Consider the following 13,293-nt stretch of genomic DNA (forward strand, 5'->3'; position numbering starts at 1 on the left):
GTCCAACAAGTTTATAGGGTCATTAAGGTCTTGACCTGAAATGTAGATTCAGCGATGATGAAACACTGCTTATTCCATTTCCATCCACAGGAAAGTCTTCAGCTTCTACCAAGCTTAACAGGAGTAAATCCTCCCCGTTCCTGTGCTTTGACTGTAGAGGACATTCATTCCCTATCCCTAAACTGCATTAGAGCCTCTGTCTTAAATGTAATTGCTGCTGTAGCTCATCCATAGGGAACTAAGTTCTATGATGAATCACAAGATCTGTTTATGAAGTCTGCAGTGCTACAAAGCCCTTTAAGAAATGTTAAGTCCTGTTAGTATAAATCTGGGAATAATTTGATACATGTCTCCTTTATAGGCTAGAAGAATAAAAAGTCACCATCTGCCTTTCCACAGAATAATATTAATGGTGCTAATGCCATGGATTTAAATTGAGGCAGCTTCTAAAATTAGCAAAATAGAAGGCACAAAATTCACCCCATCAGAATTTATTGACTTTCCAATTAACACGGAAGGTTTGCTCCTTAAAATTTTGCTTACTGGCTCAGAGATGCAGTATTCCAGTGAAGAATAATTGGCATGAATTGTTACATTTCATATATAATTTGAAATGACTGATAATGTTCAAGTCCTAGTTGTGTAAACACCCCTTAACTAATAGAGCAGCATTAGAAAAGATAAGGTAGGCGAAACATGAAATTCTTCTGCATTTTTAATGATTCTAGTTTAAAACAAACACATGAACATCTATTTCTAGGTGAGTTTGATTTAAATATAATGAAGAGTATTTTATGAAGAAGGAGGGCTAGGCACATTTAAAAATGTAATTTAATTAAGTACAGGTTTAAGAACTGGTTCAAGAAATCCCAATCTTTTAGTCTTCAGGACCGTTTTTTAGGATGCTTCTAGAAAACATTTATCACTCTACTGATATTGTCCATGAATAATGTTAACAGTGGCTAACAGAAGTTATCTGCTCACTTGGCTACGTTTTGTTCCTTTATAAAGTACACATCTTCAGGGTATAGTTTCATTCATTACTGAAGAGAGGCTATTAAGCTTGACTCCTAGTCGCTTGGAATTCGATGCTTGTATTTAGCAACTTGCCTTCAGCGCCTGTGTGAACCTTAGGTAAACCAAGTTACAAAACGAACTTGGAAATCATTATACTCCATTTTGTGAAAGTTAAAAGCTTTCAAGGTATTTATCTGAATAGGGAATATTTCATTGGTGTCTTCCAAGCACCTAAAACAGTAACAGGTAAACAGTTGGGCTCTTGATAAATATTTATTGAATGCTGGCTAAATGAACAGACATTCTATTTTTCACTTGAACATTTCAATCTTTCCAGAAATGTGAAGCCTTACTCCATGCTGAGCAATATGTCAGGTCCTAAGATAAGTAGATTCAGGCAGAAGAACCAGCAAATCAGTCTACAGCCTTAAGTAGCTAGTGACCAGGATGAAACGAGGCCATGAAGACACAGCCAGCATGTGGGTGAGCAGAAGAGAAACTCACTGCCTGCCAGGGCAGCCCAGAGGAGCTTGGAAGAGGATGTTCTAGATTTTGTCCTGAATGATGAATGACACCTCACAGAACCAAGAAAGAAATTTTTCACTTTCCTTCAAAAATCTTTGAGTTTATATTTGTTTTATTCAGTCTTCTGTTTTACTTGTCTTCTCTGTATCACACCAGTGAAATCATATACATGGTGATTCTCCAGATGCCCACCTGAAACTTACAAGTTACAATGCAATGTTACTGCAATAAAAAAATAAAATTTGGATTTATCATTGTATTTTTTTTTAACGGAGGTAACAATAGTCCACAACTCTATATGGTTCAGAGGTATAAAAATAATTGAAGTCAATATTTATCGCTCTTTCAAAATCAGATAATATCCTAGTGAAAATTGAAGCGGACAGTTTAGCTTTATGAATTGTTTATTGGATGACATCTTCAAATGGACTGGGCATGCTCATTGAAGTGCCAAGCTCTGTGTGTGTCCCACTGGTTTCTCATCAGCGGGGACAGCACAGTCCCTCACCAGAAGATTCCACGCGTGTGGCATCTGGCAGATGGCAAGGTCTGTGGGTTGGGAAGACCTCCCCGCCCTTAGGAAAGCACACTGAAACGAGAGTAGAGAACAAGACCGGTGGAAAAGAGGGAAGGCTCTTCCAGGAATAGGGAAGAACCTGCGAGAAACCATAACACTCCTATGGTATTCGCAGTGCCGCTTCCTGGGAGTTTTAAAACGATTGACTTCAAGGGCTAAAGGAAACCAGGTTTCCTGTCCCTCCTCCCCTACTTCACCTTCTCTGCCCCTCTGTCCAGCCTGCACTGACAGGCAGCGAGCAGCCGGGCTTTCAGTTTTCCGGGATTTTCCGCCCACGGAGTCTTCAGTTGCAAGCCACAGGGTTCTTGGAACTGCGAACATTGTTTGAACTCCGGCTAAAATGGGAGATGTGTTTTGAGTCACATTATGCAAGCATATTTATACCGTCTGTTTATGACACTTACAGGTGGACACTATGATTCATTACACATGCAGTGCACTAAATATAGAAGCTTGGAAAATCCTGAGTTCTGGAGAGCCATGGTAAGGGTAAGCATGCAGGCAGGGAGAGCAGAGAAGGTGGTGGGACTCTCAGAATTTTATAGCTTTTCAAGTAAAATCTTTATCTTGATGAAAAGTGCTTTTGCAAGTATTTTATTTATTTATTTATTTATTTATTTTATATGCGAGTATTTTATTTATTTTTTATTTATTTATTTTATTTTTTATTTTTTATTTTATAAGTTTATTTTTAATTTTGTACATTTTTTTAATCTAAATTTTTGCGAGTATTTTATAAACAGGATTTGGTAGGTGGGGATGGAAAGGAGGCTAGAGGAAGGACTGCGATAAAATTTATAAAACTACCTGGTAATGGGAGATTTCCTTTCTCTCGCTCTTTCTCTCTCTGTTATATTGTCACAGTTAACAAATATCTTCTGATAGGGAAGAATCAGAAAATATTATTCACTATGAGGTCAAAAACAGAAGGCTCTGGTTCTGAAACAATTACTTATTTCTCCCCAGTAATGTTCCCATGATTTGCATTTAGCAGTTTCCGTTCTTTATCTTTATATGTAGATAATATTTTAATTAAAAAAATGACATTGGGACCTTTGACCACAGATACAAACACAGACCTAAAAATCAATTGACACAACATATTCATTTTTCTTTTCCTCAAAAAAGACTCCTCTATATTTACAAATCAGAAATACTTCTACCACTGACTATTCTGTATGTTGTAGGCAAATGTAAAAATTTTTATCAGCCTCATAAATAACAGTAACTTTTAAAGTAGTTTCAGTAAGCAACTATCTCAAAGTCAAGCTAACCGATAGGGACCTTTCCTCTTGGGGTAAAAGAAATATCCAGAGTCAGGGAAGAAAGTATTCACTGCTGTATTCAATTAGTTGAGAAACCATCAAAGTAAATAAGGCAATAGCTTTAAGAATACACACAAAAGGATGCAGTGAAGTAGAACAGATTAAAAGAAGAAGGAGAAATCTGCTCTAGCTACCAAGTGACCCTGCAGGTGAAGAATAATTTCTTCTTCAGGACATTTTTAGTAAAGGTCTCCTAGCAAGTGTCTCAATGGAAACGATTATCCTCATGTCTGTGGGGGAACTGATGAAGTTTGCAGGAAACACAGGCAGTTTAATTCCAAACAAAGTACAGTAGGTCAGTTAGAGGGAGCAACTTTAGAAAATTTTAGTCTCCTCCTGGAATACTAATGTCTTTGGAGAGTCCCAGTGGTTGTGATGTAAGACATCCCATCTCAGGAAGGAGACAGTGTGGAGGAAAATCTCTTGACCTGTGCCAATTCAAGATGCTTTCACAGAATTCTTAGCCTTCTTTAGCAGAATAAAGTGCATCTCACCAAATTATTTTGTCATAAATTGTTCAATAACACTTACCAAGTCCTCCTATGGCCCAGGATTTGTGTCAGACTAAAAGCATATCTAGATACATGAGGTCTCTAACTTCAGTAGTGAGAGTGAGAATAAATCACATAATCATGAACATAGTGCAATAGGAGCCCCAAAGGGATAACTTTACCTGGAAGGAGCAATAGCTGACAGTAATTCCAAAACATAAATCTCAATGAGAGTTTCAATGAATATGCTGTAGGTGTTCCATCAATCACTGCACATGTACCTGGCAAAGACATGACTAATCAATCACTGAACACGTGCCTACAAAAGACATGACTAATCAATCACTGCACTTATTCCTACAGAACTGAGATTCAACCTCAGAATCCTTCTCAATAGAGTCGCTGACATCCTAAGAACTGGTGTAGAACTCCCTTGTTTATCTGGCTCTCTAAATAGTCAAAAGAATTACTTTAATAGGGTTATGGAACAATTGTCCATCAAAATTTCCCATTGTCAAAGGATATCAATTGGGTAAATAATTTAAAAGGCACAGAACCAAGAATCAAATTATCTAAATTTATATGGTAAATTTGTGATGGTAGCTTAATATTTTTCAACAATGCCTCTTTCCTTATCAGAAAATGGTCAAATAGTGTCTACCTGAAAAAAAGTTAAATATAAAATATTGTGTATTGGAATACCTTAAAAGTGATGTGCTAAGTCAACATAAAATGTGAGTTGTGATGATAATGTTCTTCATTACATTTTAGTATTATGATCTTAACTGATTTTTCCATAGTACCCTAGGAATTCCCCAACGGCATGACCTCCACCCTACTCCTACTTTGTGGAATCTGTAATAGGTCTGTTCAAATGAAAATGAGAGGTATCCTTAAAAGGGAAAATAAGTTAATATCAAATGTGAACGTGGACCCTCCATGACGGCATAACGGGTTGGAGAGCAGCGCTATCAAACTAGCCACAGCCCCTTCACATGAGTTGGATCCCCGGCAAGGGAGGTGACCCACATGGTGCAGCAGACCTTTCCTGTCTCGCTCACTGCTCCCCTCAGCAATGTACTTCGTCAATCTGACTGTTCTGTTCCCCGTTCTGTCTCTGGTGAATCCTTTCGCCGCCCCTGCAACTCTGGCCTGTACCCCAGTTCCGCATACATAAATAAATACATCTTAAAAAATGTGAAAGAGGGAAGAGATGGGAAAGTCATGTGCAGTAGTGGTGTGGTAGTTGGGAGCAAGAGACCACAAGATTCGAGTTTGAATCTTTCTTCTGTCACAGCTGTGTAAACCTAGGAAGTTACTTACCCTGTCTGGTCTGTTTCCTCATCTATAAAATGAAGTTAGTAACAGAATCATTTCAGATTAGTAGTGTGGGGTTGGAAGATCACCCCATGTTTAAAGCTTATAGAACAGTGCTATAAATAAACATGAGATAAGATTTCATTAACTAAAAAGAAAATGAGTGTCTGCCAGGTCATCAACAATAGAAAACTACTTCCCACAAGTGTCCCCAAATCCAAGATTTGTTCATTTTAGGAATAATATCTCAATATACTGAACTGAAGGAAGGCTGTACTTCTTACTGAGAGAGTTTATTTCCTGTGTGGAAAAGATCAAGACTTTTGTGTACATTTGTAATCTTAACGATTTCTTACAGAGAAAATGCTGTGTGAAAAAGATGTCAGCTTTCCTCTCTTTCTTTCCTGGTTTTATATTTCTCCCTCCCTTTCTCCTTCCCTCCCTTTTTTGCTCTCACCCTTCCTTTGAAGAGTAGTTTCTTTTTACTTCTTTTCTCCTCTTTCCTCCAATAATATTTGAGTTCATTTTGGTTTAGATATATGTGAGAAAGCTCAAAATTTTGTATCCTCCACAAATATTGTTGACTTTGATATTGCCCATAAATCCAGTGAGTCTTTACCAGACAGCTTAAATTATCATGTGAAAATGTAAATTGATTCATTGCAATAAAACATTAAATATTAGGTTCCTAAATTCTAGGGTATGCCAAGTTGTTTGAATGTCTTCTTTACCAGTAAACAAATAATTGAGTGTTCATTTCCAAAATACATATAATATTCATATATAAATTTTAGAGATGGACTGTTTTAATAATAAATAACATATTACTTATTAAAACACATTAAAAATTGACCATTTAAACAAACAAGATTAAATCAATAATGCTCCTTTATTTTTTTTTGGTACCTCAGTAAATTGTCTTCTATACATCCCTGTGGTTCTCATGCCTCATGTATGTAAGACACCCTTCTGTGGGGTTTATATAGGTTTAAAAAAACTGTAGGAGAAAAATGTACAACTATAAAATAAAAAGAAAGATTTTCTTTCTATAAGGCCAGCATCTTGCAAAATAATTGGCAACCTCAACTCTTTGTCATACCACATAAGACTTCAATGGAAATAAAATATGCAATGAAATCCCTCAAAAGAATGTACCATTTTGTTACAAAAGGCATTGTCCTTTATTAATAGTTACTAAGCCCAATCACCAAACTTGGTAGGAGAAAACAAAGGTCAAAGTCAAAATCTCAACATCCAGGGGCCACAGTGCCTGGGTATGTCATCTACTCTACTTCCTACAAATGTTCACTAGATATTCTACTTAGACTCCTGCCTCAGTTTCCTCCTTTGTGTAATGATAACATATCTATATCACAAGGTGGCGTGAGGATTAGAGAACTCCCTGATGTATACTTTGTGTTCTCAAGTTATTATTATTAACTTTAATATGGGCAGCATGAAAAAACTATGTTCTTTTGCTTAATTTTCGAGTAAGTTATTAAAGTCTAACACTCATGAGGAACTGTCACAGAGGGGTGGAAGAGAGGAAGGATAGAAGGAATTTTTGTTGAGTACAAGCTATCTACCAAATACTGAGCTAAATAATATATGCGAACTCATTCTCACTTAATTATCACAATTCAGTACAGGCAGTTATCACTATCCCTATTTTACACAGGAGGAAACTGAGGATCAGGTTTAAGAAATGTTCTCAAGTTGCAAATGTAGAACATATGGCCGGATCCATTATCTAGTAGTGGCAGAATCTAGGACATCATACACACTTCGGTTACCCCAAGTGAAACCATCCCAGGTGTGGGCAGCAGTAGGAACCAGGTTCGTAGATTGACCACCCATGAGCTAGTCTCTAGGCACATTTTGCTGAACAAGTGAAAACCTTTGAGCTGTTATGGGCTCACATATAAGCACAAACTGAATCCCAATGGCAAAAAATAAATAAATTACCCTTTTGGTAATGAGTCTCTTAAGTTAGCCTTTTCCTAGCACTATAGTATCACATCTACTAAATTACTACCCCCAAGTAATACGAGAACTAGGAATCTAAGATGGGGAATAATATTCTGGGACTTTCCGACCTTCACAGTGACTTCCCAGATTAGCTGTTTCCCACCCTCCTTTTACTTACTGCCTGCAATTAATAACAGTCACATTTATTATAAACATGTCTTCCCGGATAATTGTCAGTTTGAAAAAATAATTGTGTACCACAGTTCACTTAGAAATTGTTTGGGTTTTGAGCTAATTTTTTCCCCAAAGACATCATTTTCTCTATTTAGTTCCACCAGTTTCTCTGACCTGTATATAGCTGAAATTTATTGAATGCTGTGCCATCAAAATACACACATTAGACTTGAATAATATTTTTATGATTATTAAAGTCATAACAGATATAACTGGGACCTTGGATCAGGCTCGGAGCAGTATTTAATGTAACTTCATGAAAATCTATGAAGTTACAATATTCCATTTTTAGAAAAGAGAAAGTCTTCTTGAGTCAGATTAATTTCATGAAGCTAAAAACACATCACTTGCAAATTGACAGAATTTAAGCTCCCATCCAGTCCATAGTTGATGTTCTTGTTGCTCAGCTTCTCTTTGAACTTTGATTTCCAAACACCTATCCTATCAGCAAGCATCTAATACAATAGAAAACTAGGGAATCCAAAGGTGATAGTCAAATGGGCAGAAATAAAATGAGACATTAGAATTAAATTCTTGTTTAATCTAGTTGCATCTAGAGTCTCGTAGGAACAAAAAGGAATCCTACATGTCTGGGACATTAGTTATGGTATGTTAGGCTATCCTGAAGTGGAAATAAAATGTAACATTTCAATGGCTTAACACAAAGAAAGTTCATTTTTCACTCGAGTAAATCTAATGTGGTTTGATGATATTCCTAGGCAACTCTCTAAGTAATGAACCAGGAACCAAGCTACTTCCAATGCAGTTTCATCAGCTTTGTGTCCTTCACTTCTGACTGTATGGACAGAAAGAGATGGAGAATGAAAAATCGTGCACTACTCTATGTCTAGGCTAGTCAAGTACTTACATGACCTCAAGTACTTACATGACCTCAAGTACTTACATGACCTCTGACCACATTTCACTGTTGAGAACTCTGTGCCAGGTACATGCAAGTGCATGCAAGTACTAGGGAATGGATAATTTCATTCAGCATTTACTGGGATTGTTGGGAAATGCACTTTTCTGATATTTTCAGAACTCAAATTGTTTGTTGGCAAATTATATTGTTTCCTACAGAAACTCAGGGTTTTTACATAGTAGAGATAGAAATGAGATAAGGTGTGACAAATGAGCAGGAATCTTACAAGTCATAAATCTAACAAAGAAAGAAATCTCTGGGCAAAGATCCAGAAAGATCTTGGAATGTCCAGAGAGTAACACTTGTTACATATATTCTTATTGGATACAGACCATGTATCCAATGTCCTTTTGCCAAGTGCTGTAATTATTTAAGTAATAATATTTGAAGTAGATGCCTTAATAAGTGATCCTCCAAAATTGTTCCTGAGACACTCTTAAGTGAAATGGTTCATTTATAACGTGATCCCCCAAATCAAAATTGATGTCAGGGGAAAGTGAAACAGAAAAGGGAAATAGGCCAATTCAACACTACAGCCTCCAGTTTGCAAGTAATGGTAAGAGGTACCCTCAGAGAAGGTTTTGATGACATCTATGCCCCAGGAAGGGAAGATCTATGTTGCCCGAGGACCACAATGCACCTGAGAGAAAACAGTTAAGATCTGGCATGGTAGAACTGGTATGGTAACTTGATCTTAACTGAAGTTAAGAGACGGGATTGAGAAGATTTAATGTTAAGAAATGTCTGATGCAGCATACCCTGAAAAGGATTGAACAAAATCTGTCTTGACATTTGACAGAGACCTAATTCAAAGTCTATTCCTTTTTTTTTTTTTTAAGATTTATTATTTATGCATACAGACCTGGGGTATAGGCCAAAGGTGTAGGGGGTGAGAGGATTCACCAGAGACAGAGTGGGGAGCAGAACAGGCAGAATGACTAAGTATACTGCTGAGGGGAGCAGCAGGCAAGACAGGAGAGGTCTGTCGCACCATGTGGGTCACCTCTGGGTCTGGGATCAAACTGGCACTGAAGCGGCTGCAGCTCACTTTCAGGGCTGAGTTAACCTGCTGCACCCTCAGGGAGGGCCCTGATTAATTTTTTAAGTAGAAGACAAACAGGGGCTAGGAAAAAGTTGACTGGTGTGGACAAAGCATTGAGTATGCAGAGTTTACTTCAGGTCTGTAATGTTGAAAAGTCATCTGGAAAATTGCATGTTCAAGAGAAAGATCTGGACTGAGTACAATAGAAATTAACAGCCTATGAGTGGTCCGGAAGGAGAGAGCAAGAGAATAGCCTTGGAATATTGTAATCATGGCATACTCTCAAGAGTAGTTCTCGACATTTAAGGGAAAATGGAGAAGACTTAAAGAAGAGAATGTAAGCTCATGACACTGAAATGCAGGAATGATCCCCGGGATCATAGTTGCTACTGGTATTTGTTATTGTTGATTTGGAACAGTTAGAATAGATCGTGAGCATGGCTGCCGAACTAGGCCTTCATTTGGAGAACACTATTTCCCTAGATAGCAAAACAATGCTACATTCTTTGATTTCCTGTAAATAACAATGCTTTTGAGTGCTTTAAATGAAGTGTTGTTTGAGTCTAATGTTTCAAAATAATATGCTGCTTTAGTAATGGATTATAGTTAGGTTGACCATATATACTGGTTTGCGCACTAAAACCCCAGTTTCTACTTAGCATGTCTATCCCAAAGTTATTACTAATACATCCAGTTTTACTCTCAGAAATGCCCATACATGCATGAAAAGTTATTCAGTTTGCCCAGATAGAAGTGTGCTGAGCTACTGATTCCCTCAAGGCAGCTGGACAGCTTAGCATTGTTGGAAATCCCAAGCTCATTACCTCTGGCCTCATCTATTTGCTTCAAAATGCTGGGTGAGTTTCCTGTTTGCTAAAATATGAAAGGGTAGAGAATTGTGGCAACTTGTTTGGCAATGTTTTTAATTTTAGAATTAAAGGATGGCTTAAGTGGTACAACTAAGCTCAAATAAGAAGAGAAGACAAACATCTAGAGCTCTGAATTATTCCACACTAATTCCCAAGATTCTTTCAGTAGAAAAGACATTCACTTAATTCATTCAAAGCTCAGTGATGCTAGTCACAGACTTATTCTGTTTATGCTGAAAGGAGTTCCTGATTATGACATCAAAAAGCATTCACCTTTAGGACTGCATCAAAAAAGAGAAATCCTTCTTTTTTGGAAACAATTGTGTGATTTGGGGCCCAGCCAAGTGTTTCACAGGAGCCTTAAAACTATCGAACAAGAACCTGAGAGAAGGGTGTAATTTATTCCGCACACCATTTCCATTTATGTGGTTCCTGACATTGAATCTTCAATTCACATTGAAACACAACTTTCTTGTCAAACACAATCTTATTAAGTCATCAGACTGCGTCTTATAAAATATAGTTAATATACGTGAAGTGATAATGCCTTAGACCATTCTCTGTTATAGTCACATGAAGTTTTTCCTAATTATTTTCCTTTACATTTCGATTCCTAAAACTAATTATGATGTGCAATCAAAATATTTTTCTTTGAAAAGTGCAAATTCAATGGGAACTTAGTCAAAAAAGAGAAAATTCAATCAGATATGATTATATAAAGAATGTTCCTATCCCATCTTGCCCAAGGTCACTAAGTGGCAGTATAGAGAATATAGGTTTAGGTTATTTCAAAAGCAGAAGACTTTGTAATACTATACCTACCCTTTGATTTGTAAATTAATGCGAATGACCAGATGATAACTTGTAGAGACTTGAAGACATTATAACATAGAATAGAACTTTCAAGCATTGTAAATAAAATAGCATCATCTAGAAAATCTGATTATGTAAGGTTTTAACAGAGGAGTCTAGTTTAGACCCATGCTTGTTCAATTCCTTTGGAGAGTAAATATAGTCTAATATCTCAAGGGGTATTAAATCTCAAGGGAAGAGCTATTTGTTCACTCACAGAATTATAAATTTCTAGTTATAGGAAATACTGTGTAGTCCAGTAGGAAATGTTTAAGTGCCATCATTGTACTATAGCCATTTCCAGAAGTAGCTCACTAATGTTTTATTGTCTTTTAAGAGTTTGCCATTAATGATATTTGTCCATATAAGTGACAGTACACACTTGATAAAAAATACTAAAATTGCATAAAATATACACTAAAAATAAGCATATACACATTATGCAATCATATCATATACATAACTCAATGTTGATATTTATGAACTAGATCTATAAATAGACTGATTTTCCCCCCAAACTACCCATACATGTAAGTCAAATTTCATTATTCAGTGAGCTTCGGTTGGCAAGACACAGAGAAATAGAAATAAGTTCATTTTTATGAATACAAAAAGGAAATTTAGAATGAAAGTGATTGGCAAATTAAAGATGGTTTTGTTTTGTTCAAATCCTGATTATGTCTCAGTGTCAAACTATAAATCATGGGTTTTAAATGATTACAGGCATTATAGGTTATTCTTGGTTTCTACTTTTTTTGAAGTGTGCATCTCTACTTCCTACTTGCAATTTGTAAATAAAATAAACATAATGATAAAGAATAATCCTTACTTATAAAATGACTGTTTTAGCAGGTACCTGGAAACACTGGAACGGAGAATCAGTTAAGTGCTGGAATTCTCCACTGGAATGGAGAATCAGGTAAGTGTTGGGTGAATTTTCAAAGTTTACTAATGAGGCAGCACAACACTGACTCAGTTGGGAAGTCATTTTGAGCACACTGTAGTCTCCACTTCACCCCCGCTGCCCTCACAGCGTGGCCCATAGCCCATGTGGGGCTCACTATACTCTTCGACCTCCTGGCAACGGCTCAGCTAAAGCCAGAGCTTTCTACCAGAGAATCTCTACTATCATAGGAAACCTTCTCTCTCTCCTGCAACCAACAAGGCCACTCCATGGATTTAGCATCTAAGCAAAATGGAAACCATTGTGCATTAGGTGGGTTCAGTAAATCCACCATTTACTTGATCATCAGTCAAAAATACAAGCCTTTTTCTTTTATTTTCTTTATGAGATCTTCATGAGAATGTGAGCTTTCTCGCTGTTCATCCAGTTTCTGTCTTATTCCTTTCCAAACTTCTCTACTATAATCCTAATGTTTCAAATTAGTTATTAACATCCTCAACTTCATCACCTGATGCAGCCTATCTATTTTCACTTTAGCAAACACTCTTTTTCTCAGACACCTTTCCCAGGAGACCCTTTACATGGAAGCTCTTTGTTCTCACACATTCACTTAGTTAAGGGTTTGCAGAAGAGCCAGACTCATCATCACTTCAATTCTACACTAGGACTTGTCCACGCTGCTAACGCCTGTATGCCACGTGAATCTCCAAATCTGAATTTCATGGGAACTGGTTGTAGTCCCTATCACTCCATCCACATCTGTAGTTTATTTCACCACCTGACCCAGGTTTCAGTCACACTGGCCTCTCCATTCCTTGACTTCCCAGTCATATGAATACTTTTTCTGCTTTATAGGATGAGCCATCTTAGAAATGTCCTATAGTTCCAGTTCACTTTCTCTTAAACCCCCCAATGAAGCAATTTTAGAATCTCATTCAAGCCTCCATTTTTTTCTCTTATCACTTTTAGTACCACCACCTTATCTATCTTCTTTATGCTTTTTATCTGCTTACATGTCAGGTTCAAAAATGTAATCATTCCCTTGCAAACTCTCTTAATTCTTTCCCCTCATTCAGCCATTTTATCTGGTATATCCAAACTTGGTTGAACTCAACTCTACTTGCTTTGTGCTTGTACCTGTACCTTTTTCTCATCTAAAAAGGAAGGCACAAAGGTCTAAATCACAGTATAATCCTCCAGTGTAATGATTTATGTATTATTGGTGCATAGTAAGTATGGGTTCCCATTGC

At 37.0% G+C, this 13,293-nt stretch overlaps 1 long non-coding RNA gene across 2 annotated transcripts in view; it reads right to left on the reverse strand.

Moving 5' to 3' along the window:
- Positions 1–1,306: 1,306 nt before the first annotated feature.
- Positions 1,307–13,293, reverse strand: part of LOC105853453 — a 62,541-nt gene continuing 50,554 nt past the window's right edge. For both annotated transcript variants that reach the window (XR_001145311.1, XR_001145310.1), the window contains exons 5-6: positions 4,118–4,216; positions 1,307–2,454 (exon numbers count right to left, since the gene is read on the reverse strand). This is a non-coding gene — a long non-coding RNA (uncharacterized LOC105853453). The remainder of the gene's footprint in view (positions 2,455–4,117; positions 4,217–13,293) is intronic.

The sequence above is a fragment of the Condylura cristata genome, unplaced genomic scaffold, assembly GCF_000260355.1.
Source record: "Condylura cristata isolate star-nosed mole 26May11 unplaced genomic scaffold, ConCri1.0 scaffold00009, whole genome shotgun sequence".
NCBI classification, from domain to species: domain Eukaryota; kingdom Metazoa; phylum Chordata; class Mammalia; order Eulipotyphla; family Talpidae; genus Condylura; species Condylura cristata.